The sequence below is a fragment of the Schistocerca gregaria genome, chromosome 3 (assembly GCF_023897955.1).
Source record: "Schistocerca gregaria isolate iqSchGreg1 chromosome 3, iqSchGreg1.2, whole genome shotgun sequence".
In the NCBI taxonomy this organism is placed as follows: Eukaryota; Metazoa; Arthropoda; class Insecta; order Orthoptera; family Acrididae; genus Schistocerca; species Schistocerca gregaria.
This window is the reverse complement of record NC_064922.1, coordinates 71,360,200-71,387,693: the sequence shown is the minus strand read 5'-3', so window position 1 is coordinate 71,387,693 and position 27,494 is coordinate 71,360,200. Positions and strand designations below refer to the sequence as shown.

The window sequence follows — 27,494 nt, the reverse complement described above, 5'->3', positions numbered from 1 at the left end:
AAATTAAATAAAAACAAATAACTTTAAAAAATTAAATTTTTTCTTAAGAAACTAGATATCTTGGGAAACGATTAACATCTCATTTCTATAAATAATTTAATAATAATTATGATACATTAACTATAAATTATTTATAAATCAACCCAAATCGAGACAAGTAAAATAAATACTAAAATTTTGATAAACCCTGATACAAAAGGTACAATAAATAAAATCTACTTAAAAAAATTTAAAATAATATTTCATAAAACACTCACATTACCAATAAACTATAATTTAAAAAATCAATTCTATAAAATATACTAAGACAAAAATACAATAAAATTATTTATATCAAATAATTAAATAAACAAAAAAAAAATAATAAAATAAATAATCAAGATATCCTGATTTGCACAGAAAAATTTTCAGTGTAAATGAAACACTTTACTAATAAGTTATATCTTGAAACTCTTCCTAGATACACTTTCCAGTACATCTACTATGTTACGACTTATCTCATCTAAATTGAAGCTGCTTTAAAATAAAATAGAATAATCAATAATGAGAGCGACGGGCGATGTGTACACATCTCAGAGCCAATATCAGTTAAATTAAATAAATTAAATTACTATCAAATCCACCTTCATTAACAGTATTTCACTATCAAATCCGTTATAAACAAAAATAGCATCGACAATATTATTACTTTCAATTTTGCTGATTCAAATAAAATATCCCATGGGATGGGAAACAGAATTTATCCCATCAATAATAATTAGGTCTAGACTATTATTAAAGATTGGAGCTGCACCTTTCCATTTCTGATTTCCAGAAGTTATAGGAGCATCAAGATGAAATAATTGTTTAACATTAATAACATGACAAAAAATCGCCCCAATAATGGTCTTATCTTATTGTATTCAATTAAGAACTTTTATTTGAACAATTATTATCTTAAGAATTATTATTGGGGCAATAGGAGGTTTAAATCAAACATCCTTACGACAACTTTTAGCATATTCATCAATCAGACATCTAGGTTGAATAATTAGATCATTAACAGTCAGAGAAAACATCTGAGAACTATACTTCATTATTTACTCACTATTAAGATTAATTATAGTTTTATTATTTAAGCAAATAAATTTATTTTTCATAAATCAAATTTATTCAGCCAGAAATATAAAAACCGAAATTAAATTCATAATATTCTTATCTTTATTATCTTTAGGTGGACTACCACCATTCCTTGGATTCTTACCAAAATGAATTGTAAAACAATCATTAATAGAAAACAATATAACAACTATTATAACTATTATAGTTGTATTAACTACAATTACACTCTACTACTATATACGTATTAGATTCTCAGCTCTAATTATATCATACACAGAAAATTCGTTTTCTATAAAGATAAAGTCCCAATAATCAAGAATCATTCTTCCTATAACAGTAATAATTTCAACAATAGGATTGATTTCAACATCAACCTTAATTTCATTATACTAAGGACTTTAGACATAGAATTTGACACTTATATAACACCAGAACAAGACCTAGAAAATGATGGATTCCGACTACTAGATGTAGATAACCGAACAATCCTACCAATAAATACAGAAGTACGAGTATTAACAAGAGCATCAGATGTTCTACACTCATGAGCAGTTCCTGCATTAGGGGTTAAAATTGATGCAACGCCAGGTCGGTTAAATCAAGGAACATTCACAATAAATCGACCTGGATTATTCTTTTGACAATGCTCAGAAATCTGTGGAGCAAACCACAGATTTATACCAATTGTAATTGAAAGAACTTCAGTAAATTTATTTATTAAGTGATTATCTAAGATAATTTAAGGAGTTAGTTAATATAAATAACATTAGAGTGTCAATCTAAAGTAACTAAAAAAAATTAGTACACCTTGAAATTCATCAGATGACTGAAAGTAAGTAATGGTCTCTTAAACCAAATAATAGTAAATTAACGACTACTTCTGATGGGGAAATTATATCCAAATCCCTCAAATATCCCCTCTTATATGATTCTCACTATTCATTATATTTTCAGCTACATTAATCTTGTTTAATCAAATAAACTTCTTCTCATTTAAACCTAACCTTATTAAAAGAGCAGAAAAAGGAACAATTGAAATAAAAAACTTAAATTGAAAATGATAACAAATCTATTCTCAACATATGACCCATCAACTAACATCTTTAATTTATCATTAAATTGAACTAGAACATTTCTAGGACTATTATTAATCCCATCACTATTTTGACTTACACCATCACGAATTAACATTATCTGAAATAAACTAAATTTAACCTTACATAATGAATTTAAAACACTTCTTGGACCAAAATCATTTAATGGAACAACATTCATTTTCATCTCAATTTTTATTATAATATTATTTAACAATTTCATAGGATTATTCCCTTATATTTTTACTAGAACAAGACATTTAGCATTAACATTTGCAATTGCCCTACCTATATGGCTAAGATTTATATTATTTGGATGAATTAACCATACTAATCATATATTTACACACCTTGTACCACAAGGTACACCACCTGCATTAATATCATTTATAGTACTAATTGAAACAATTAGTAATGTTATTCGACCAGGTACATTAGCAGTACGGTTGGCAGCAAATATAATTGCAGGACACTTATTATTAACCTTATTATTAAACACAGGACCATCTATAGCAATAAACTTAATCTCATTACTAATTATTGGACAAATACTTCTATTAATTCTAGAATCAGCAGTAGCAATAATTCAAGCCTATGTTTTCTCAATTCTAAGAACTCTATATTCTAGAGAAGTATATTAAACCTATGTTAACAACTCACTCAAACCACCCATTCCACTTAGTAGACTATAGACCTTGACCATTAACAGGAGCAATTGGAGCAATAGTCCTAGTATCAGGACTAGCAAAATGATTCCACCTATTTAATATTAACTCATTCATAATTGGATTTGGAATTACCCTACTAACTATAATTCAATGATGACGAGATGTAGTACGAGAAGGAACATATCAAGGATTACATACAGGATTTGTATCAATTGGATTACGATGAGGAATAATTTTATTTATTGCATCAGAGGTATTATTTTTCGTTTCTTTTTTTTGAGCATTCTTTAGAAGAAGATTAGCACCAACAATTGAACTAGGAATACTATGACCTCCAATAGGAATTCAACCCTTTAACCCTATACAAATTCCATTACTTAATACAGCTATTCTTTTAGCATCAGGAGTAACAGTAACATGAGCACATCATAGTGTAATGGAATCTAATCATAGTCAAGCACTACAAGGATTATTCTTCACAGTGTTATTAGGACTATACTTTACAATACTTCAAGCATATGAATATTGAGAAGCACCTTTTACCATTGCAGATGCAGTTTATGGATCAACATTCTTTGTTGCAACAGGATTCCATGGTTTACACGTAATTATTGGAACAATCTTTTTATCAACATGTCTACTTCGACACTCAATAAATCAATTTTCACCAAGACATCACTTTGGATTTGAAGCAGCAGCATGATACTGACACTTCGTAGACGTAGTATGATTATTCTTATATATCTCTATTTATTGATGAGGTAGATAATTGTTTTTCTAGTATAAATAGTACATTTGACTTCCAATCAGAAAGCTTGATATAAATCAAGAAAAACAATTCTAATTCTATCAACAAGAGTTTTCATTAGATTTATTATTCCAATAATTGTTATAATCCTGGCAACAACACTATCAAAAAAATTAATTAATGATCGAGAAAAAAGATCACCATTTGAATGTGGGTTTGATCCAAAAAGATCAGCACGAATACCATTCTCAATACGATTCTTCCTAATCGCAGTAATCTTTTTAATTTTTGATGTAGAAATTGCCTTAATTCTACCAATTGTAATTATTTTTAAAACTTCAGACATTATAATCTGAACAGTATCAACAATATTTTTTATTCTAGTTCTATTAGGAGGACTATACCATGAATGAAACCAAGGAGCATTACAATGAGCAGAATAAAGGGTTGTAGTTAAATATAACATTTGGGTTGCATTCAAAATCAACCTTAAATAGAATAAGAAGCGAAATATTGCAGTCAGTTTCGACCTGGAAGATTGGTATGTACTACCCTTATTCTTATTAATTGAAGCCAAAAAGAGGCGTATTACTGTTAATAATATAATTGAACTATAATAGTTCCAATTAAGGAAATGTAAAGCCAATATGAAAGCTGCTAACTTTTTATATTAGCGGTTAAACTCCGTTAACATTTCTAGAATTTATATAGTTTAAATAAAACATTACATTTTCACTGTAAAAATAATATATCTATATTTATAAATACTTAAAAGTAAAAATACTTCCTTAACATCTTCAGTGTCACGCTCTAATTATAAGCTATTTAAGTAAACGAAAAACAATATTACCAAAATAAATATTCAAAAAATAAAAGTTAAAAGATAAATCTTGAAATTAGAATCATATCAACCTTGAATATAACCAATTAAATAAATAAATAATCTATATAAACCTTGACCACCAAGTAATTCACCTCAACCATAATCAAATGACTTAGATGAATAATAACCTATTTTTAAAGGAATATATCTAATAAACTTAGTTGAAAGAAAAGGTATAAATCATATAGAACCAGCAAATCTAACAAAAGAAAGTATACTTAAAGAAAATAAATTATGAGAAAAATCAAAATTAGAAATAAGATAACCTAAATAAGCACCTAAAATAACAACTGTAATAGTTAAAAACTTTAAATAATAAGGTAAAGCAATCACATGAGGAATAGGAAAAATTAATCAAGATAAAAGACTACCACCAAAAACAGCAACAAACAATAGACCAATTATTCCAAATGAAATATAATAACCCTTATCATCAAAAGAAAATCTAGAATAAAAATTATTATCACCAGATATTGAATAATAAAACAAACGAAAAGAATAAGAAGCAGTTAAACCAGTAGAAAAAAAATAAAGAAAAAAAATTAAACAATTAATTCATCTTAAACAAACCATCTCAAGAATTAAATCCTTTGAATAAAATCCCGCTAAAAAAGGTATTCCACACAAAGATAAACTAGAAACATTAAAACAAACTGAAGTTAAAGGTATGAAATTAACAATTGATCCTATAAAACGAATATCCTGAGAATCCTTCAAATTATGAATTATTGAACCTGCACATATAAATAATAATGCCTTAAATAAAGCATGAGCCAATAAATGAAAAAATGCAAGCTTTGGATAACCTATAGCCAAAATTCTTATTATTAAACCAAGTTGTCTTAAAGTAGAAAGAGCAATAATCTTCTTTAAATCAAACTCAAAATTAGCGCCCAATCCAGCCATAAATATAGTTATACAACCAATTAAAAGTAAAAATCAACCACAATTATAAGTATCCAATATTGGTCTAAAACGAATTAATAAATAAACACCAGCAGTAACAAGAGTAGAAGAATGAACTAAAGCAGAAACAGGAGTAGGAGCTGCTATAGCAGCAGGAAGTCATGAAGAGAAAGGAATCTGAGCTCTCTTAGTTATAGCTGCTAAAACAATTAATATAGTAATGAGCTTTATTTCAAAAGAATTAGAAATAAAATCATAATAATAAATATAATTTCAACCACCAAAATTTAACATTCATGCAATAGAAATTAAAATAGCAACATCACCAATACGATTAGAAAGTGCAGTTAATATACCAGCACTATAAGATTTTACATTTTGATAATAAATAACTAAACAATAAGAAACTAAACCTAAACCATCTCAACCTAATAAAATTCTAATTAAATTAGGACTAATAATTAAAAAACCTATAGAAAGAATAAATATTAAAACAATAATAATAAAACGATTTATATTCTTTTCACCAGATATATAATCCTCTCTATAATAAATAACCAAAGAAGAAATATATATAACAAAAGATATAAAAATAAGAGATATTCAATCCAAAATTAAAGTTATAACAACTATAGAACCATTTAAATTGAAAAGCTCTCACTCAACAAAAACTCTATAATCAATTATTAAATAATATATACCTAAAATAAAAATTATAGTTCTCGAAATAAACAAAGAAAAAAACTCAAAGAACAAATAGAAAATAAATTCACGGCCTAAGATGAAAAACTTCATATCATTGATTCCACAAAACAATATTTTTAATTAAAATACTTAAGCAAACTAAACAAAGAAATATTCACCCTTTAAACAGAGAATATTTAAAGGCAATCAATGTAAAAGTAAAAGATGATATTCACGAAAATAACCAAGAGAACAAGTATAAACACCAGAATAATAATTCCCATGCTGAGAATAAGAATATATATACAAAGTATAAACAGCTCTAAAAAAAGATAAAAAAATCAAAGCAAAGAATCTAAAAGAAGATCAAGATATAATTCTATTTAATAATCTAATTTCACCTACCAAATTTAAAGAAGGAGGAGCAGCCATATTTGATGATCTTAAAAGAAATCATCATAAAGCCATTCTTGGCATCAAATTAATTATACCCTTGTTAATTAATAATCTTCGTCTACCTAAACGTTCATAAATAATATTAGATAAACAAAATAAACCAGAAGAACATAAACCATGACCAACCATTAGAGAAAGAGAACCTACACAACCTCATCAATTCATAGTCATCAATCCACCAATAACCATTCTTATATGAGCAACAGAAGAATATGCAATTAAAGACTTTAAATCAACCTGACGAAAACAAATAAATCTTACAATAACACCCCCAGATAAACCTAAAGACAATCAAAAATATTTAAACTTTAAACCCAAATAAGAAATAACCTTTATAACACGAAAAATACCATAACCACCTAACTTTAATGAAACACCAGCAAGAATTATTCTACCTGAAATAGGGGCCTCTACATGAGCCTTAGGAAGTCATAAATGAACCAAAAACATAGGTATCTTAACTAAAAAAGCCAAAATTATAAATACATAAAACATAAAATAATAAGAACCAAAATCAACCAATAAAGGAAAATATAAAGTATTAGAAAAATCATAAACCTTAAATAAAACTAATAATAAAGGTTATCTAGCAACCAAAGTATAAAAAATTAAATAAACACCAGCCTGCAAACGCTCAGGTTGATAACCCCAACCCAAAATTAAAAGTAAAGTAGGAACTAATCTAGCCTCAAAAAAATATAAAAAGAAAGAAGACTTAATCTAGCAAATGAACAATAAAGCATAATTATTAAAATCAAAACCATAAAAACAAAAAAATTTGAATGATATGAACTTAAATAAACTGAACCTCTAGCAGTGATTATTAAAGAACAAATCCAAAAACTAAGTAAAATTAAACTAAAAGAAAAATAATCAATACCAAAATAATATCTAATTATATTCAAATCAGCATATGAATAAACACAAATTATAAAAACAAAACCCGACAGAAACATTAAAGAATGAACCAACCATCAACAATTATTTAATAAAAAAAGAGGGATCAAAAAATAGTTATAAATAAATACTTTAACATAAAGATAAACCAAAAGAATTAAAAAAATCATTACCATGAGAACGAATTATTGAAACTAAAATAGAAAGACCTAAAGCACCCTCACAAACAGAAAAAACTAAAAAAATAACAGGAAAAAAATAATCATAATCAAACTCAATAAGAAAAACAATAACTAACATAAATGAAGAAAGAACAATATATTCTAATCTCAAAAGAACCATTAATAAATGTTTACATTTAGAAGAAAAAACATAAACACCAGCAAAATAAATCAATAAAGAAGTAAAAATAGAGAATATAAACATTAGTTTTAATAGTTTAAAAAAACGCCGGTCTTGTAAACCGGAAATAAGTCCAGCCCCCACTTTTAAAACTTCAGAGGTGGAAAAGCTTCCATCATCGGTCCCCAAAACCGGTATTTTAAATAAACTAACCCCTGAAATGATCAAAATAATAATTATATCATTATCAAATGTAATAAATATTAATTTTATTAAATTAAGACACCCAATATCAATAATGCTTTTTATTATCCTTCAAACCTTCCTAGTTGGATTAATAACAGGAACAATAATAGAAAGATATTGATTATCATATATTTTATTTTTAACATTTCTTGGTGGTATACTAGTATTATTTATTTACATTACAAGAATTGCATCAAACGAAATATTTCAGCCTAAATCAATCACTATAATTATTACATTAATAATGTGAGTATTTATCATATTAATATTAATTATTCTAGATATATCTATATTTATAGACTTTTTCAAAAACACCGAAACTATAAATATTGATAAGTCAATCAATTATCAAGAAATAACAATATCTTTAGAAAAATTATATAATAGACCAACATTCATTATTACAATAATAATAATAATTCATTTATTTTTAGCACTACTAGCGGTTGTTAAAATCACCAATATTAATCAGGGACCTATTCGTAAAATAAGATAATTACTAATGAATAAACCCTTACGATTAAGACATCCTTTAATTAAAATTATTAATAACTCTTTAATTGACTTACCTGCCCCAACAAATATTTCATTTTGATGAAATTTTGGATCCCTATTAGGGTTATGTTTGGTAATTCAAATCGTAACTGGACTATTTTTAGCTATACATTATACATCAAATATTGAAATAGCATTCAGTAGTGTAGTACACATCTGCCGAGACGTAAATAATGGTTGAATTATCCGAACCTTACACGCAAATGGAGCATCTATATTTTTTATTTGTATTTACTTACATGTAGGACGGGGAATTTACTATGGATCTTATATATATATACATACCTGAATAATTGGTACAGTGATTTTATTTTTAGTTATAGCAACTGCATTTATAGGATATGTCTTACCCTGAGGCCAAATATCTTTTTGAGGTGCAACAGTAATTACTAATTTATTATCAGCAATCCCATACTTAGGAACAGATTTAGTCCAATGAGTATGAGGAGGATTCGCTGTTGATAATGCAACATTAAATCGATTCTTCACATTCCATTTTGTATTACCATTTATTATTGCTGCTATAGCAGCAATTCATTTATTTTTTCTTCACCAAACAGGATCTAGTAATCCTTTTGGACTAAATGGAGATATTGAAAAAATTCCATTCCATCCATACTTTACCTTTAAGGATTCTATTACATTTGTAATAATAACATCATTATTAATTATACTATGTTTAATTAATCCTTACCTATTAGGAGATCCAGATAACTTTGTACCTGCCAACCCATTAGTAACACCAGTTCACATTCAACCAGAATGATATTTCCTATTTGCATATGCAATTCTACGATCTATCCCTAATAAGTTAGGAGGTGTTATTGCATTATTTTTATCAATTAGAATCTTAATAATTTTACCATTTTATAATAAAACACCATTCCGAGGCATTCAATTTTACCCTATTAATCAAATTTTATTCTGAATTATAGTAGTTGTTGTATGCTTACTAACGTGAATTGGTAAACGACCTGTTGAAGAACCTTATATTATAACAGGTCAAATCTTAACAATTATTTACTTCACATATTTCTTAATTAATGTCCATGTCGCAAACGCATGAGATAAATTAATTAAGGAATAAAGTTAATTAGCTTAGGAAAAGCATATGTTTTGAAAACATAAAATTAGAAGTTTAACTCTTCTATTAACTTTTCTCAAAAAATTTCACTAAACAAATGAGATAAATAAAATCTTTAAACCAACAAAGAAAATAAAAAAATTCAAAGATAAATGTAAAAAACTTTTTCAAGCTAAGTACATTAATTTATCATAACGGAACCGTGGTAATGTTCCACGAACCCAAATAAAACCAAAAGATATAATAGCAAGTTTAATAAAAAATATAAAAGAATAAAAATCACCGCCCAAAAAAATTAAAGCCAATAACATTCTTATGAAGACAATTCTAGTATATTCAGCTAAAAAAATTAAAGTAAAACCACCCGCACCATACTCAATATTAAATCCTGAAACTAACTCAGATTCCCCTTCAGCAAAATCAAAAGGAGTACGATTAGTTTCAGCTAAGCAAGAAGCCAAACAAGCTAAAGCTAAAGGAAAAGAAATAATAATAAATCAACAATAAAGCTGATAGTTTATAAAATCAAACATATTAAAACTACCAATTAAAATAATTAAAGACAATAAAATTAAAGCTAAACTAACTTCATAAGAAATTGTTTGAGCAACAGAACGAAGAGAACCTAATAATGAATAATTTGAATTAGAAGATCAACCAGCAATTATAACAGTATAAACACCTAATCTAGTACAACATAAAAAAAATAAAAATCCATAAGAAAAAGAACACATATAAGATAAATAAGGAAAAATTACTCAAACGGCTAAAGAAATCATTAAATTAAAAACAGGGGAAAAATAATAAAGTAGGTAATTAGATATAATAGGAATTGGCTGCTCCTTACAAATTAACTTAATAGCATCTCTAAATGGCTGAGGAATTCCAACAAAACCTACCTTATCTGGACCCTTTCGAATCTGAATATAACCTAAAACCTTACGCTCTAATAAAGTTAAAAAGGCAACACTAATTAAAACACAAATAACCAATAAAAGAAAATTCAAAATAAATATAAATAAATCATAAAGTATCAATACTATTTGTAGAAAAAATCTACATAAATGAATTCTAAATTCAACACATTAATCTGTCAAAATAGTAAATAAATTAATATTAATCAATATAACAAAAAATATTTTAACCATATGGCCGGTCTGAACTCAGATCATGTAAGAATTTAAAGGTCGAACAGACCTAATCATTGGGCTCCTGCACCCAAAATTTTTCTTAATCCAACATCGAGGTCGCAATCTGCTTTGTCGATATGAGCTCTCAAAAACAATTACGCTGTTATCCCTAAGGTAACTTAATCTTATGATCATAAATTATGGATCAAAATAACAAACATAAATAAATGATATAATAATGAAGAGTTTATCTATTCTTCATGTCACCCCAACAAAACATCATCATTAAATATAGAAAGACAAACAAAAAACTATAAAAAAGTAAAATGTCAAGCTCTATAGGGTCTTCTCGTCCTAAAGAAGAATTTAAGCCTTTTGACTCATAAGTTAAATTCAAAAATTTATTAAGAGACAGTTGATTTCTCGTCAAGCCATTCATTCCAGCCACTAATTAAGAGACTAATGATTATGCTACCTTTGCACGGTCAAAATACCGCGGCTCTTTAAAAATACGCTCAGTGAGCAGGCCAGACCTCAAAATATAAACAAGAGGACATGTTTTTGATAAACAGGTGGAAATCAATTTTGCCTAGTTCCTTATAATAAGTTCACAAGGTAAAAATTTCATACAAATAAATATACTAATTAAATCATTATTACAAAAATTTTAAAATTAAATTAATAATCTTAATAAAAAACCTAAAATATTTATAAAATCAAAATAAAAAATAATGAACTAAAACGTAATCTTAAAGATAGCTGGTTTAAAGCTTACTATTATATTTCTATAAAATAAATTATAGGTTATTAACTTCAAAGCTTATCCCTTAAAGAATAAATAAGTTAATATTTTTACTTAAAAAATTAAATAAAAACAAATAACTTTAAAAAATTAAATTTTTTCTTAAGAAACTAGATATCTTGGGAAACGATTAACATCTCATTTCTATAAATAATTTAATAATAATTATGATACATTAACTATAAATTATTTATAAATCAACCCAAATCGAGACAAGTAAAATAAATACTAAAATTTTGATAAACCCTGATACAAAAGGTACAATAAATAAAATCTACTTAAAAAAATTTATAATAATATTTCATAAAACACTTACATTACCAATAAACTATAATTTAAAAAATCAATTCTATAAAATATACTAAGACAAAAATACAATAAAATTATTTATATTAAATAATTAAATAAACAAAAAATAAATATAATAAAATAAATAATCAAGATATCCTGATTTGCACAGAAAAATTTTCAGTGTAAATGAAACACTTTACTAATAAGTTATATCTTGAAACTCTTCCTAGATACACTTTCCAGTACATCTACTATGTTACGACTTATCTCATCTAAATTGAAGCTACTTTAAAATAAAATAGAATAATCAATAATGAGAGCGACGGGCGATGTGTACACATCTCAGAGCCAATATCAGTTAAATTAAATAAATTAAATTACTATCAAATCCACCTTCATTAACAGTATTCCACTATCAAATCCATTATAAACAAAAATCTATTGTAACCCACCTCCTCTTAACTATAAGCTGCACCTTGACCTGAAATATTTTATAATTATAAATCTTGAGAATTATAACTCTAAAAAGATTCTCTGATAACGGAGATATACAAACAGATAAATTAAGTAGAGTAAATCGTGTATTATCAATCATGGGGTAGGTTCCTCTGAATGGAATGAGATACCGCCAAATTCTTTGGGTTTAAAGACCTTAACTAATAGTACCCTGGTAAATATAATTAACATTTAAAATAATAGGGTATCTAATATTAGTTTATTATTTAAATTTCACAGATTCATAAAAAGGGCCACAAATAAATTTTAACATTTCACCTTACAAATTTATATTTCAACCCTAATAATATAAACAACTGTTTTAACCAATAATATTCACTTGTATCAATCGTATAACCGCGGCTGCTGGCACGAATTATGCCGACACTAAATCATTTGCTAAATTCAAAATCACTTGATAATTAAATCAAATTACTGCAAAAAGAACATTTAGTCTAACAAAACTTACATATAATACAAAGAAAAAGTGAATAAACAAGCAAGAATAAAACTTTTAAAAATAAAAAATAAGAAAATTTTAAATCTATTAATTCAGGAAAAAATAAAAGATTCAAATATTTAAAGAAAAAAAAAGAAAAAAACCACAAACATTAACAAAAAAAAAAAGAAACGCCCCTATGTATGACCACAACAACTTCTCTATTATATATAATTAAAGATTAATATGGAACATGTATAGCAATAAATGTATTATATTCTTTCTTATTTAATCTTTCTTTTCACTAATAAATAAAGAAAGATTAAATAATATAATAAATATATTTTATACAATTATGTAATTTAATATAATATGTAATTAATATGAATTCTTTTTTTTATATTAAGTTAAATTTCATATATATTTGTTAAATAATCTAATTGAAGATAATTTACATAATTATATTATTATAATTAATATAATTATTTATATTAATTATATTATTTTATATTTAAATAATAATTTTATTTATTATATCCAATTATAATAATATTAAATATTAAATTACATATTATTATAAATATTATATTATAATAACCTATTTTAAGCTAAAAACATAAGTAGCTATAATCCTAGGTAAATAATTGCATTAAAATAATCAATTGATAATGGTAAGATGAACTTATAATACTTTAATTTCAATTAAATGTAATATATTAATATAAATTATTTATTATATATATATATATAAAAAATAAAATGAGCAGGATAAATTAATCCTAATTAAACAAAATAATACATAAAAGAATTTCAAAAAAAAACTTTCGATTTATATATTAAATAAATGAAGTGCCTGATTAAAGGGTTACCTTGATAGGGTAAATAAAGTAAATAAAATTAACTTCATTAAAATTACATAAGATAGAATTAAACTACCTCCTTTAGTATCAAAAACTAACGTGCATCATACACCTTAATGTAAAAAGGTAAGCTAAACAAGCTAATGGGTTCATACCCCATTTATAGAGGTATCAATCCTCTCCTTTTTAATGACCAACAACTCTACAAAACTTCTCTTCCTATCAACATTAATGATAGGAACGATCCTGTCCATTTCATCAAATTCCTGATTTGGGGTTTGAATAGGACTTGAGATCAACTTACTTTCATTTATTCCGCTCCTAACAAGAAATAAAAATATAATAATAAATGAATCATCAATTAAATATTTTATTGTCCAAGCAATAGCATCGACAATATTATTATTTTCAATTTTGCTGATTCAAATAAAATATCCCATGGGATGGGAAACAGAATTTATCCCATCAATAATAATTAAATCTAGACTATTATTAAAGATTGGAGCTGCACCTTTCCATTTCTGATTTCCAGAAGTTATAGGAGCATCAAGATGAAATAATTGTTTAACATTAATAACATGACAAAAAATCGCCCCAATTATGGTCTTATCTTATTGTATTCAATTAAGAACTTTTATTTGAACAATTATTATCTTAAGAATTATTATTGGGGCAATAGGAGGTTTAAATCAAACATCCTTACGACAACTTTTAGCATATTCATCAATCAGAAATCTAGGTTGAATAATTAGATCATTAACAGTCAGAGAAAACATCTGAGAACTATACTTCATTATTTACTCACTATTAAGATTAATTATAGTTTTATTATTTAAGCAAATAAATTTATTTTTCATAAATCAAATTTATTCAGCCAGAAATATAAAAACCGAAATTAAATTCATAATATTCTTATCTTTATTATCTTTAGGTGGACTACCACCATTCCTTGGATTCTTACCAAAATGAATTGTAATACAATCATTAATAGAAAACAATATAACAACTATTATAACTATTATAGTTGTATTAACTACAATTACACTCTACTACTATATACGTATTAGATTCTCAGCTCTAATTATATCATACACAGAAAATTCGTGATCTATAAAGATAAAGTCCCAAAAATCAAGAATCATTCTTCCTATAACAGTAATAATTTCAACAATAGGATTGATTTCAACATCAACCTTAATTTCATTATACTAAGGACTTAAGTTAATCAAACTAATAACCTTCAAAGTTATAATTAAAAGAATAATCTTTTAGGCCTTAGTAAAATTTTACACCTCTAGAATTGCAGTCTAGAATCATAATTGAATATAAGACCTAAATATGATAAGAGAGAAAACATCTCATAAGTAGATTTACAGTCTACCACCTAAAATTCAGCCATCTTACCGCAAAAATGATTATTCTCAACAAACCATAAGGACATTGGTACTTTATACTTCATATTTGGTGCATGAGCAGGAATAGTAGGAACATCAATAAGAATACTTATTCGTGCTGAACTTGGCCAACCCGGATCTCTAATTGGGGATGACCAGATTTATAATGTTATTATTACAGCTCACGCATTCGTAATAATTTTCTTTATAGTAATACCTATTATAATTGGTGGATTTGGTAATTGACTTGTTCCACTAATAATTGGTGCACCAGATATAGCATTTCCACGAATAAATAATATAAGTTTTTGATTACTACCACCTTCACTAACCCTTCTTCTTACATCTTCTATAGTAGATAATGGTGCTGGTACAGGATGAACAGTTTACCCTCCTCTAGCAGGAGCTATTGCACACGGGGGTGCATCTGTAGATCTAGCTATTTTTTCACTGCACATAGCAGGTGTATCATCTATTCTTGGTGCAGTGAATTTCATTACAACAGCAATTAATATACGATCAGAAAGTATAACTTTAGATCAAACACCTTTATTTGTATGATCTGTAGCTATTACAGCATTACTTCTCCTTCTTTCACTTCCAGTTTTAGCAGGAGCTATTACTATATTATTAACAGATCGAAATTTAAATACATCATTCTTTGACCCTGCAGGAGGGGGTGACCCAATTCTATATCAACATCTATTTTGATTCTTTGGACACCCAGAAGTTTATATTTTAATTCTACCGGGGTTCGGAATTATTTCACATATTGTATGTCAAGAAAGAGGAAAAATTGAATCATTTGGAACATTAGGTATAATTTATGCTATACTATCAATTGGACTAATAGGATTTATTGCATGAGCACATCATATATTTACAGTAGGAATGGATGTTGACACACGAGCATATTTTACATCAGCAACAATAATTATTGCTGTACCTACAGTAATTAAGGTATTTAGATGATTAGCTACATTATATGGAACTAAATTCAAGTTCAATCCACCATTATTATGAGCTCTAGGATTTATTTTCCTATTTACAATTGGTGGATTAACAGGATTAGTATTAGCAAATTCATCACTTGATATTGTATTACATGAGACATATTATGTAGTAGCCCACTTTCATTATGTATTATCTATAGGAGCAGTATTTGCAATTATAGGAGGTGTCATTCAATGATATCCACTATTTACAGGATTAACTATAAATAATACATGATTAAAAATCCAATTTACAATTATATTCATTGGAGTAAATTTAACATTCTTTCCTCAACACTTCCTAGGATTAGCAGGAATACCTCGACGATACTCTGACTACCCAGACGCATATACATCATGAAACGTAGTATCAAGAATTGGGTCTACAATTTTTATTGTAGGAATCATTATATTCATTGTAATTATATGAGAAAGAATGATTACAAACCGAGCAATTATATTTAGAGCTAACATAAGAAGATCAACAGAATGACTACAAAATAACCCTCCTGCAGAACATAGTTACTCAGAATTACCATTAATCTCTAGATTCTAATATGGCAGATTAGTGCAGTAGATTTAAGCTCTACAAATAAAGGTTTGACCGTTTATTAGAAAATATTTATTAATGGCAACATGATCAAATTTATCTCTTCAAGATGGAGCTTCACCATTAAGGGAGCAATTATCATTCTTTCATGATCATACTATGGTCGTATTATTATTAATTACAGTAATTGTAGGTTATGCCCTAAGTTATATATTATTTATTGCCTATACTAACCGTAATATACTTCATGGACATTTAATTGAAACAATCTGAACAGCTTTACCAGCAATTACATTAATTTTTATTGCCCTTCCATCATTACGACTATTATATTTTCTTGATGATTCAGTAGATGCAATAATTACAATTAAAACCATTGGACGACAATGATATTGAAGATATGAATATTCAGACTTCATAGACGTAGAATTTGACACTTATATAACACCAGAACAAGACCTAGAAAATGATGGATTCCGACTACTAGATGTAGATAACCGAACAATCCTACCAATAAATACAGAAGTACGAGTATTAACAAGAGCATCAGATGTTCTACACTCATGAGCAGTTCCTGCATTAGGGGTTAAAATTGATGCAACGCCAGGTCGGTTAAATCAAGGAACATTCACAATAAATCGACCTGGATTATTCTTTGGACAATGCTCAGAAATCTGTGGAGCAAACCACAGATTTATACCAATTGTAATTGAAAGAACTTCAGTAAATTTATTTATTAAGTGATTATCTAAGATAATTTAAGGAGTTAGTTAAAATAAATAACATTAGAGTGTCAATCTAAAGTAACTAAAAAAAATTAGTACACCTTGAAATTCATCAGATGACTGAAAGTAAGTAATGGTCTCTTAAACCAAATAATAGTAAATTAACGACTACTTCTGATGGGGAAATTATATCCAAATCCCTCAAATATCCCCTCTTATATGATTCTCACTATTCATTATATTTTCAGCTACATTAATCTTGTTTAATCAAATAAACTTCTTCTCATTTAAACCTAACCTTATTAAAAGAGCAGAAAAAGGAACAATTGAAATAAAAAACTTAAATTGAAACTGATAACAAATCTATTCTCAACATTTGACCCATCAACTAACATCTTTAATTTATCATTAAATTGAACTAGAACATTTCTAGGACTATTATTAATCCCATCACTATTTTGACTTACACCATCACGAATTAACATTATCTGAAATAAACTAAATTTAACCTTACATAATGAATTTAACACATTTCTTGGACCAAAATCATTTAATGGAACAACATTCATTTTCATCTCAATTTTTATTATAATATTATTTAACAATTTCATAGGATTATTCCCTTATATTTTTACTAGAACAAGACATTTAGCATTAACATTTGCAATTGCCCTACCTATATGGCTAAGATTTATATTATTTGGATGAATTAACCATACTAATCATATATTTACACACCTTGTACCACAAGGTACACCGCCTGCATTAATATCATTTATAGTACTAATTGAAACAATTAGTAATGTTATTCGACCAGGTACATTAGCAGTACAGTTGGCAGCAAATATAATTGCAGGACACTTATTATTAACCTTATTAGGAAACACAGGACCATCTATAGCAATAAACTTAATCTCATTACTAATTATTGGACAAATACTTCTATTAATTCTAGAATCAGCAGTAGCAATAATTCAAGCCTATGTTTTCTCAATTCTAAGAACTCTATATTCTAGAGAAGTATATTAAACCTATGTTAACAACTCACTCAAACCACCCATTCCACTTAGTAGACTATAGACCTTGACCATTAACATGAGCAATTGGAGCAATAGTCCTAGTATCAGGACTAGCAAAATGATTCCACCTATTTAATATTAACTTATTCATAATTGGATTTGGAATTACCTTACTAACTATAATTCAATGATGACGAGATGTAGTACGAGAAGGAACATATCAAGGATTACATACAGGATTTGTATCAATTGGATTACGATGAGGAATAATTTTATTTATTGCATCAGAGGTATTATTTTTCGTTTCTTTTTTTTGAGCATTCTTTAGAAGAAGATTAGCACCAACAATTGAACTAGGAATACTATGACCTCCAATAGGAATTCAACCCTTTAACCCTATACAAATTCCATTACTTAATACAGCTATTCTTTTAGCATCAGGAGTAACAGTAACATGAGCACATCATAGTTTAATGGAATCTAATCATACTCAAGCACTACAAGGATTATTCTTCACAGTGTTATTAGGACTATACTTTACAATACTTCAAGCATATGAATATTGAGAAGCACCTTTTACCATTGCAGATGCTGTTTATGGATCAACATTCTTTGTTGCAACAGGATTCCATGGTTTACACGTAATTATTGGAACAATCTTTTTATCAACATGTCTACTTCGACACTCAATAAATCAATTTTCACCAAGACATCACTTTGGATTTGAAGCAGCAGCATGATACTGACACTTCGTAGACGTAGTATGATTATTCTTATATATCTCTATTTATTGATGAGGTAGATAATTGTTTTTCTAGTATAAATAGTACATTTGACTTCCAATCAGAAAGCTTGATATAAATCAAGAAAAACAATTCTAATTTTATCAACAAGAGTTTTCATTAGATTTATTATTCCAATAATTGTTATAATCCTGGCAACAACACTATCAAAAAAATTAATTAATGATCGAGAAAAAAGATCACCATTTGAATGTGGGTTTGATCCAAAAAGATCAGCACGAATACCATTCTCAATACGATTCTTCCTAATTGCAGTAATCTTTTTAATTTTTGATGTAGAAATTGCACTAATTCTACCAATTGTAATTATTTTTAAAACTTCAGACATTATAATCTGAACAGTATCAACAATATTTTTTATTCTAGTTCTATTAGGAGGACTATACCATGAATGAAACCAAGGAGCATTACAATGAGCAGAATAAAGGGTTGTAGTTAAATATAACATTTGGGTTGCATTCAAAAAGTATTGATATTATCAATCAACCTTAAATAGAATAAGAAGCGAAATATTGCAGTCAGTTTCGACCTGGAAGATTGGTATGTACTACCCTTATTCTTATTAATTGAAGCCAAAAAGAGGCGTATTACTGTTAATAATATAATTGAACTATAATAGTTCCAATTAAGGAAATGTAAAGCCAATATGAAAGCTGCTAACTTTTTATATTAGCGGTTAAACTCCGTTAACATTTCTAGAATTTATATAGTTTAAATAAAACATTACATTTTCACTGTAAAAATAATATATCTATATTTATAAATACTTAAAAGTAAAAATACTTCCTTAACATCTTCAGTGTCACGCTCTAATTATAAGCTATTTAAGTAAACGAAAAACAATATTACCAAAATAAATATTCAAAAAATAAAAGTTAAAAGACAAATCTTGAAATTAGAATCATATCAACCTTGAATATAACCAATTAAATAAATAAATAATCTATATAAACCTTGACCACCAAGTAATTCACCTCAACCATAATCAAATGACTTAGATGAATAATAACCAATTTTTAAAGGAATATATCTAATAAACTTAGTTGAAAGAAAAGGTATAAATCATATAGAACCAGCAAATCTAACAAAAGAAAGTATACTTAAAGAAAATAAATTATGAGAAAAATCAAAATTAGAAATAAGATAACCTAAATAAGCACCTAAAATAACAACTGTAATAGTTAAAAACTTTAAATAATAAGGTAAAGCAATCACATGAGGAATAGGAAAAATTAATCAAGATAAAAGACTACCACCAAAAACAGCAACAAACAATAGACCAATTATTCCAAATGAAATATAATAACCCTTATCATCAAAAGAAAATCTAGAATAAAAATTATTATCACCAGATATTGAATAATAAAACAAACGAAAAGAATAAGAAGCAGTTAAACCAGTAGAAAAAAAATAAAGAAAAAAATTAAACAATTAATTCATCTTAAACAAACCATCTCAAGAATTAAATCCTTTGAATAAAATCCCGCTAAAAAAGGTATTCCACACAAATATAAACTAGAAACATTAAAACAAACTGAAGTTAAAGGTATGAAATTAACAATTGATCCTATAAAACGAATATCCTGAGAATCCTTCAAATTATGAATTATTGAACCTGCACATATAAATAATAATGCCTTAAATAAAGCATGAGCCAATAAATGAAAAAATGCAAGCTTTGGATAACCTATAGCCAAAATTCTTATTATTAAACCAAGTTGTCTTAAAGTAGAAAGAGCAATAATCTTCTTTAAATCAAACTCAAAATTAGCGCCCAATCCAGCCATAAATATAGTTATACAACCAATTAAAAGTAAAAATCAACCACAATTATAAGTATCCAATATTGGTCTAAAACGAATTAATAAATAAACACCAGCAGTAACAAGAGTAGAAGAATGAACTAAAGCAGAAACAGGAGTAGGAGCTGCTATAGCAGCAGGAAGTCATGAAGAGAAAGGAATCTGAGCTCTCTTAGTTATAGCTGCTAAAACAATTAATATAGTAATGAGCTTTATTTCAAAAGAATTAGAAATAAAATCATAATAATAAATATAATTTCAACCACCAAAATTTAACATTCATGCAATAGAAATTAAAATAGCAACATCACCAATACGATTAGAAAGTGCAGTTAATATACCAGCACTATAAGATTTTACATTTTGATAATAAATAACTAAACAATAAGAAACTAAACCTAAACCATCTCAACCTAATAAAATTCTAATTAAATTAGGACTAATAATTAAAAAACCTATAGAAAGAATAAATATTAAAACAATAATAATAAAACGATTTATATTCTTTTCACCAGATATATAATCCTCTCTATAATAAATAACCAAAGAAGAAATATATATAACAAAAGATATAAAAATAAGAGATATTCAATCCAAAATTAAAGTTATAACAACTATAGAACCATTTAAATTGAAAAGCTCTCACTCAACAAAAACTCTATAATCAATTATTAAATAATAAATACCTAAAATAAAAATTATAGTTCTCGAAATAAACAAAGAAAAAAAACTCAAAGAACAAATAGAAAACAAATTCATGGCCTAAGATGAAAAACTTCATATCATTGATTCCACAAAACAATATTTTTAATTAAAATACTTAAGCAAACTAAACAAAGAAATATTCACCCTTTAAACAGAGAATATTTAAAGGCAATCAATGTAAAAGTAAAAGATGATATTCACGAAAATAACCAAGAGAACAAGTATAAACACCGGAATAATAATTCCCATGCTGAGAATAAGAATATATATACAAAGTATAAACAGCTCTAAAAAAAGATAAAAAAATCAAAGCAAAGAATCTAAAAGAAGATCAAGATATAATTCTATTTAATAATCTAATTTCACCTACCAAATTTAAAGAAGGAGGAGCAGCCATATTTGATGATCTTAAAAGAAATCATCATAAAGCCGTTCTTGGCATCAAATTAATTATACCCTTGTTAATTAATAATCTTCGTCTACCTAAACGTTCATAAATAATATTAGATAAACAAAATAAACCAGAAGAACATAAACCATGACCAACCATTAGAGAAAGAGAACCTACACAACCTCATCAATTCATAGTCATCAATCCACCAATAACCATTCTTATATGAGCAACAGAAGAATATGCAATTAAAGACTTTAAATCAACCTGACGAAAACAAATAAATCTTACAATAACACCCCCAGATAAACCTAAAGACAATCAAAAATAATTAAACTTTAAACCCAAATAAGAAATAACCTTTATAACACGAAAAATACCATAACCACCTAACTTTAATAAAACACCAGCAAGAATTATTCTACCTGAAATAGGGGCCTCTACATGAGCCTTAGGAAGTCATAAATGAACCAAAAACATAGGTATCTCAACTAAAAAAGCCAAAATTATAAATACATAAAACATAAAATAATAAGAACCAAAATCAACCAATAAAGGAAAATATAAAGTATTAGAAAAATCATAAACCTTAAATAAAACTAATAATAAAGGTAATCTAGCAACCAAAGTATAAAAAATTAAATAAACACCAGCCTGCAAACGCTCAGGTTGATAACCCCAACCCAAAATTAAATGTAAAGTAGGAACTAATCTAGCCTCAAAAAAAATATAAAAAGAAAGAAGACTTAATCTAGCAAATGAACAATAAAGCATAATTATTAAAATCAAAACCATAAAAACAAAAAAATTAGAATGATATGAACTTAAATAAACTGAACCTCTAGCAGTGATTATTAAAGAACAAATCCAAAAACTAAGTAAAATTAAACTAAAAGAAAAATAATCAATACCAAAATAATATCTAATTATATTCAAATCAGCATATGAATAAACACAAATTATAAAAACAAAACCCGACAGAAACATTAAAGAATGAACCAACCATCAACAATTATTTAATAAACAAAGAGGGATCAAAAAAATAGTTATAAATAAATACTTTAACATAAAGATAAACCAAAAGAATTAAAAAAATCATTACCATGAGAACGAATTATTGAAACTAAAATAGAAAGACCTAAAGCACCCTCACAAACAGAAAAAACTAAAAAAAAACAGAAAAAAATAATCATAATCAAACTCAATAAGAAAAACAATAACTAACATAAATAAAGAAAGAACAATATATTCTAATCTCAAAAGAACCATTAATAAATGTTTACGTTTAGAAGAAAAAACATATACACCAACAAAATAAATCAATAAAGAAGTAAAAATAGAGAATATAAACATTAGTTTTAATAGTTTAAAAAAAACGCCGGTCTTGTAAACCGGAAATAAGTCCAGCCCCCACTTTTAAAACTTCAGAGGTGGAAAAGCTTCCATCATCGGTCCCCAAAACCGGTATTTTAAATAAACTAACCCCTGAAATGATCAAAATAATAATTATATCATTATCAAATGTAATAAATATTAATTTTATTAAATTAAGACACCCAATATCAATAATGCTTTTTATTATCCTTCAAACCTTCCTAGTTGGATTAATAACAGGAACAATAATAGAAAGATATTGATTATCATATATTTTATTTTTAACATTTCTTGGTGGTATACTAGTATTATTTATTTACATTACAAGAATTGCATCAAACGAAATATTTCAGCCTAAATCAATCACTATAATTATTACATTAATAATGTGAGTATTTATCATATTAATATTAATTATTCTAGATATATCTATATTTATAGACTTTTTCAAAAACACCGAAACTATAAATATTGATAATTCAATCAATTATCAAGAAATAACAATATCTTTAGAAAAATTATATAATAGACCAACATTCATTATTACAATAATAATAATAATTTATTTATTTTTAGCACTACTAGCAGTTGTTAAAATCACCAATATTAATCAGGGACCTATTCGTAAAATAAGATAATTACTAATGAATAAACCCTTACGATTAAGACATCCTTTAATTAAAATTATTAATAACTCTTTAATTGACTTACCTGCCCCAACAAATATTTCATTTTGATGAAATTTTGGATCCCTATTAGGGTTATGTTTGGTAATTCAAATCGTAACTGGACTATTTTTAGCTATACATTATACATCAAATATTGAAATAGCATTCAGTAGTGTAGTACACATCTGCCGAGACGTAAATAATGGTTGAATTATCCGAACCTTACACGCAAATGGAGCATCTATATTTTTTATTTGTATTTACTTACATGTAGGACGGGGAATTTACTATGGATCTTATATATATATATACATACATGAATAATTGGTACAGTGATTTTATTTTTAGTTATAGCAACTGCATTTATAGGATATGTCTTACCCTGAGGCCAAATATCTTTTTGAGGTGCAACAGTAATTACTAATTTATTATCAGCAATCCCATACTTAGGAACAGATTTAGTCCAATGAGTATGAGGAGGATTCGCTGTTGATAATGCAACATTAAATCGATTCTTCACATTCCATTTTGTATTACCATTTATAATTGCTGCTATAGCAGCAATTCATTTATTTTTTCTTCACCAAACAGGATCTAATAATCCTCTTGGACTAAATGGAGATATTGAAAAAATTCCATTCCATCCATACTTTACCTTTAAGGATTCTATTACATTTGTAATAATAACATCATTATTAATTATACTATGTTTAATTAATCCTTACCTATTAGGAGATCCAGATAACTTTGTACCTGCCAACCCATTAGTAACACCAGTTCACATTCAACCAGAATGATATTTCCTATTTGCATATGCAATTCTACGATCTATCCCTAATAAGTTAGGAGGTGTTATTGCATTATTTTTATCAATTAGAATCTTAATAATTTTACCATTTTATAATAAAACACCATTCCAAGGCATTCAATTTTACCCTATTAATCAAATTTTATTCTGAATTATAGTAGTTGTTGTATGCTTACTAACGTGAATTGGTAAACGACCTGTTGAAGAACCTTATATTATAACAGGTCAAATCTTAACAATTATTTACTTCACATATTTCTTAATTAATGTCCATGTCGCAAACGCATGAGATAAATTAATTAAGGAATAAAGTTAATTAGCTTAGGAAAAGCATATGTTTTGAAAACATAAAATTAGAAGTTTAACTCTTCTATTAACTTTTCTCAAAAAATTTCACTAAACAAATGAGATAAATAAAATCTTTAAACCAACAAAGAAAATAAAAAAATTCAAAGATAAAGGTAAAAAACTTTTTCAAGCTAAGTACATTAATTTATCATAACGGAACCGTGGTAATGTTCCACGAACCCAAATAAAACCAAAAGATATAATAGCAAGCTTAATAAAAAATATAAAAGAATAAAAATCACCGCCCAAAAAAATTAAAGCCAATAACATTCTTATGAAGACAATTCTAGTATATTCAGCTAAAAAAATTAAAGTAAAACCACCCGCACCATACTCAATATTAAATCCTGAAACTAACTCAGATTCCCCTTCAGCAAAATCAAAAGGAGTACGATTAGTTTCAGCTAAGCAAGAAGCAAAACAAGCTAAAGCTAAAGGAAAAGAAATAATAATAAATCAACAATAAAGCTGATAGTTTATAAAATCAAACATATTAAAACTACCAATTAAAATAATTAAAGACAATAAAATTAAAGCTAAACTAACTTCATAAGAAATTGTTTGAGCAACAGAACGAAGAGAACCTAATAATGAATAATTTGAATTAGAAGATCAACCAGCAATTATAACAGTATAAACACCTAATCTAGTACAACATAAAAAAAATAAAAATCCATAAGAAAAAGAACACATATAAGTTAAATAAGGAAAAATTACTCAAACGGCTAAAGAAATCATTAAATTAAAAACAGGGGAAAATTAATAAAGTAGGTAATTAGATATAATAGGAATTGGCTGCTCCTTACAAATTAACTTAATAGCGTCTCTAAATGGCTGAGGAATTCCAACAAAACCTACCTTATTTGGACCCTTTCGAATCTGAATATAACCTAAAACCTTACGCTCTAATAAAGTTAAAAAGGCAACACTAATTAAAACACAAATAACCAATAAAAGAAAATTCAAAATAAATATAAATAAATCATAAAGTATCAATACTATTTGTAGAAAAAGTCTACATAAATGAATTCTAAATTCAACACATTAATCTGTCAAAATAGTAAATAAATTAATATTAATCAATATAACAAAAAATATTTTAACCATATGGTCCTTTCGTACTAATATGGATTAACAATCTTAGGATAGAAACCGACCTGGCTCACGCCGGTCTGAACTCAGATCATGTAAGAATTTAAAGGTCGAACAGACCTAATCATTGGGCTCCTGCACCCAAAATTTTTCTTAATCCAACATCGAGGTCGCAATCTGCTTTGTCGATATGAGCTCTCAAAAACAATTACGCTGTTATCCCTAAGGTAACTTAATCTTATGATCATAAATTATGGATCAAAATAACAAACATAAATAAATGATATAATAATGAAGAGTTTATCTATTCTTCATGTCATCCCAACAAAACATCATCATTAAATATAGAAAGACAAACAAAAAACTATATAAAAGTAAAATGTCAAGCTCTATAGGGTCTTCTCGTCCTAAAGAAGAATTTAAGCCTTTTGACTCAAAAGTTAAATTCAAAAATTTATTAAGAGACAGTTGATTTCTCGTCAAGCCATTCATTCCAGCCACTAATTAAGAGACTAATGATTATGCTACCTTTGCACGGTCAAAATACCGCGGCTCTTTAAAAATACGCTCAGTGTGCAGGCCAGACCTCAAAATATAAACAAGAGGACATGTTTTTGATAAACAGGCGGAAATCAATTTTGCCTAGTTCCTTATAATAAGTTCACAAGGTAAAAATTTCATACAAATAAATATACTAATTCTATCATTATTACAAAAATTTTAAAATTAAATTAATAATCTTAATAAAAAACCTAAAATATTTATAAAATCAAAATAAAAAATAATGAACTAAAACGAAATCTTAAAGATAGCTGGTTTAAAGCTTACTATTATATTTCTATAAAATAAATTATAGGTTATTAACTTCAAAGCTTATCCCTTAAAGAATAAATAAGTTAATATTTTTACTTAAAAAATTAAATAAAAACAAATAACTTTAAAAAATTAAATTTTTTCTTAAGAAACTAGATATCTTGGGAAACGATTAACATCTCATTTCTATAAATAATTTAATAATAATTATGATACATTAACTATAAATTATTTATAAATCAACCCAAATCGAGACAAATAAAATAAATACTAAAATTTTGATAAACCCTGATACAAAAGGTACAATAAATAAAATCTACTTAAAAAAA

At 26.6% G+C, this 27,494-nt stretch overlaps 1 protein-coding gene and 3 long non-coding RNA genes across 4 annotated transcripts in view; 2 read left to right on the top strand and 2 right to left on the bottom strand.

Moving 5' to 3' along the window:
* LOC126354516 (uncharacterized) overlaps window positions 1–9,668 on the top strand; it is a 12,513-nt gene extending 2,845 nt beyond the window's left edge. The window contains exon 2 of the long non-coding RNA XR_007565347.1: window positions 9,399–9,668. This is a non-coding gene — a long non-coding RNA (uncharacterized LOC126354516). The remainder of the gene's footprint in view (window positions 1–9,398) is intronic.
* Window positions 1–11,351, bottom strand: part of LOC126354509 (uncharacterized) — a 12,296-nt gene extending 945 nt beyond the window's left edge. The window contains exon 1 of the long non-coding RNA XR_007565340.1: window positions 11,270–11,351. This is a non-coding gene — a long non-coding RNA (uncharacterized LOC126354509). The remainder of the gene's footprint in view (window positions 1–11,269) is intronic.
* LOC126354504 (NADH-ubiquinone oxidoreductase chain 5-like) overlaps window positions 1–27,494 on the bottom strand; it is a 44,479-nt gene that overhangs the window by 7,136 nt on the left and 9,849 nt on the right. The window lies entirely within an intron of this gene.
* On the top strand, window positions 11,275–27,494 carry LOC126354508 (uncharacterized). Its single transcript, XR_007565339.1, has 2 exons — window positions 11,275–11,366; window positions 26,978–27,494. It is a non-coding gene; the product is annotated as an uncharacterized LOC126354508 (long non-coding RNA).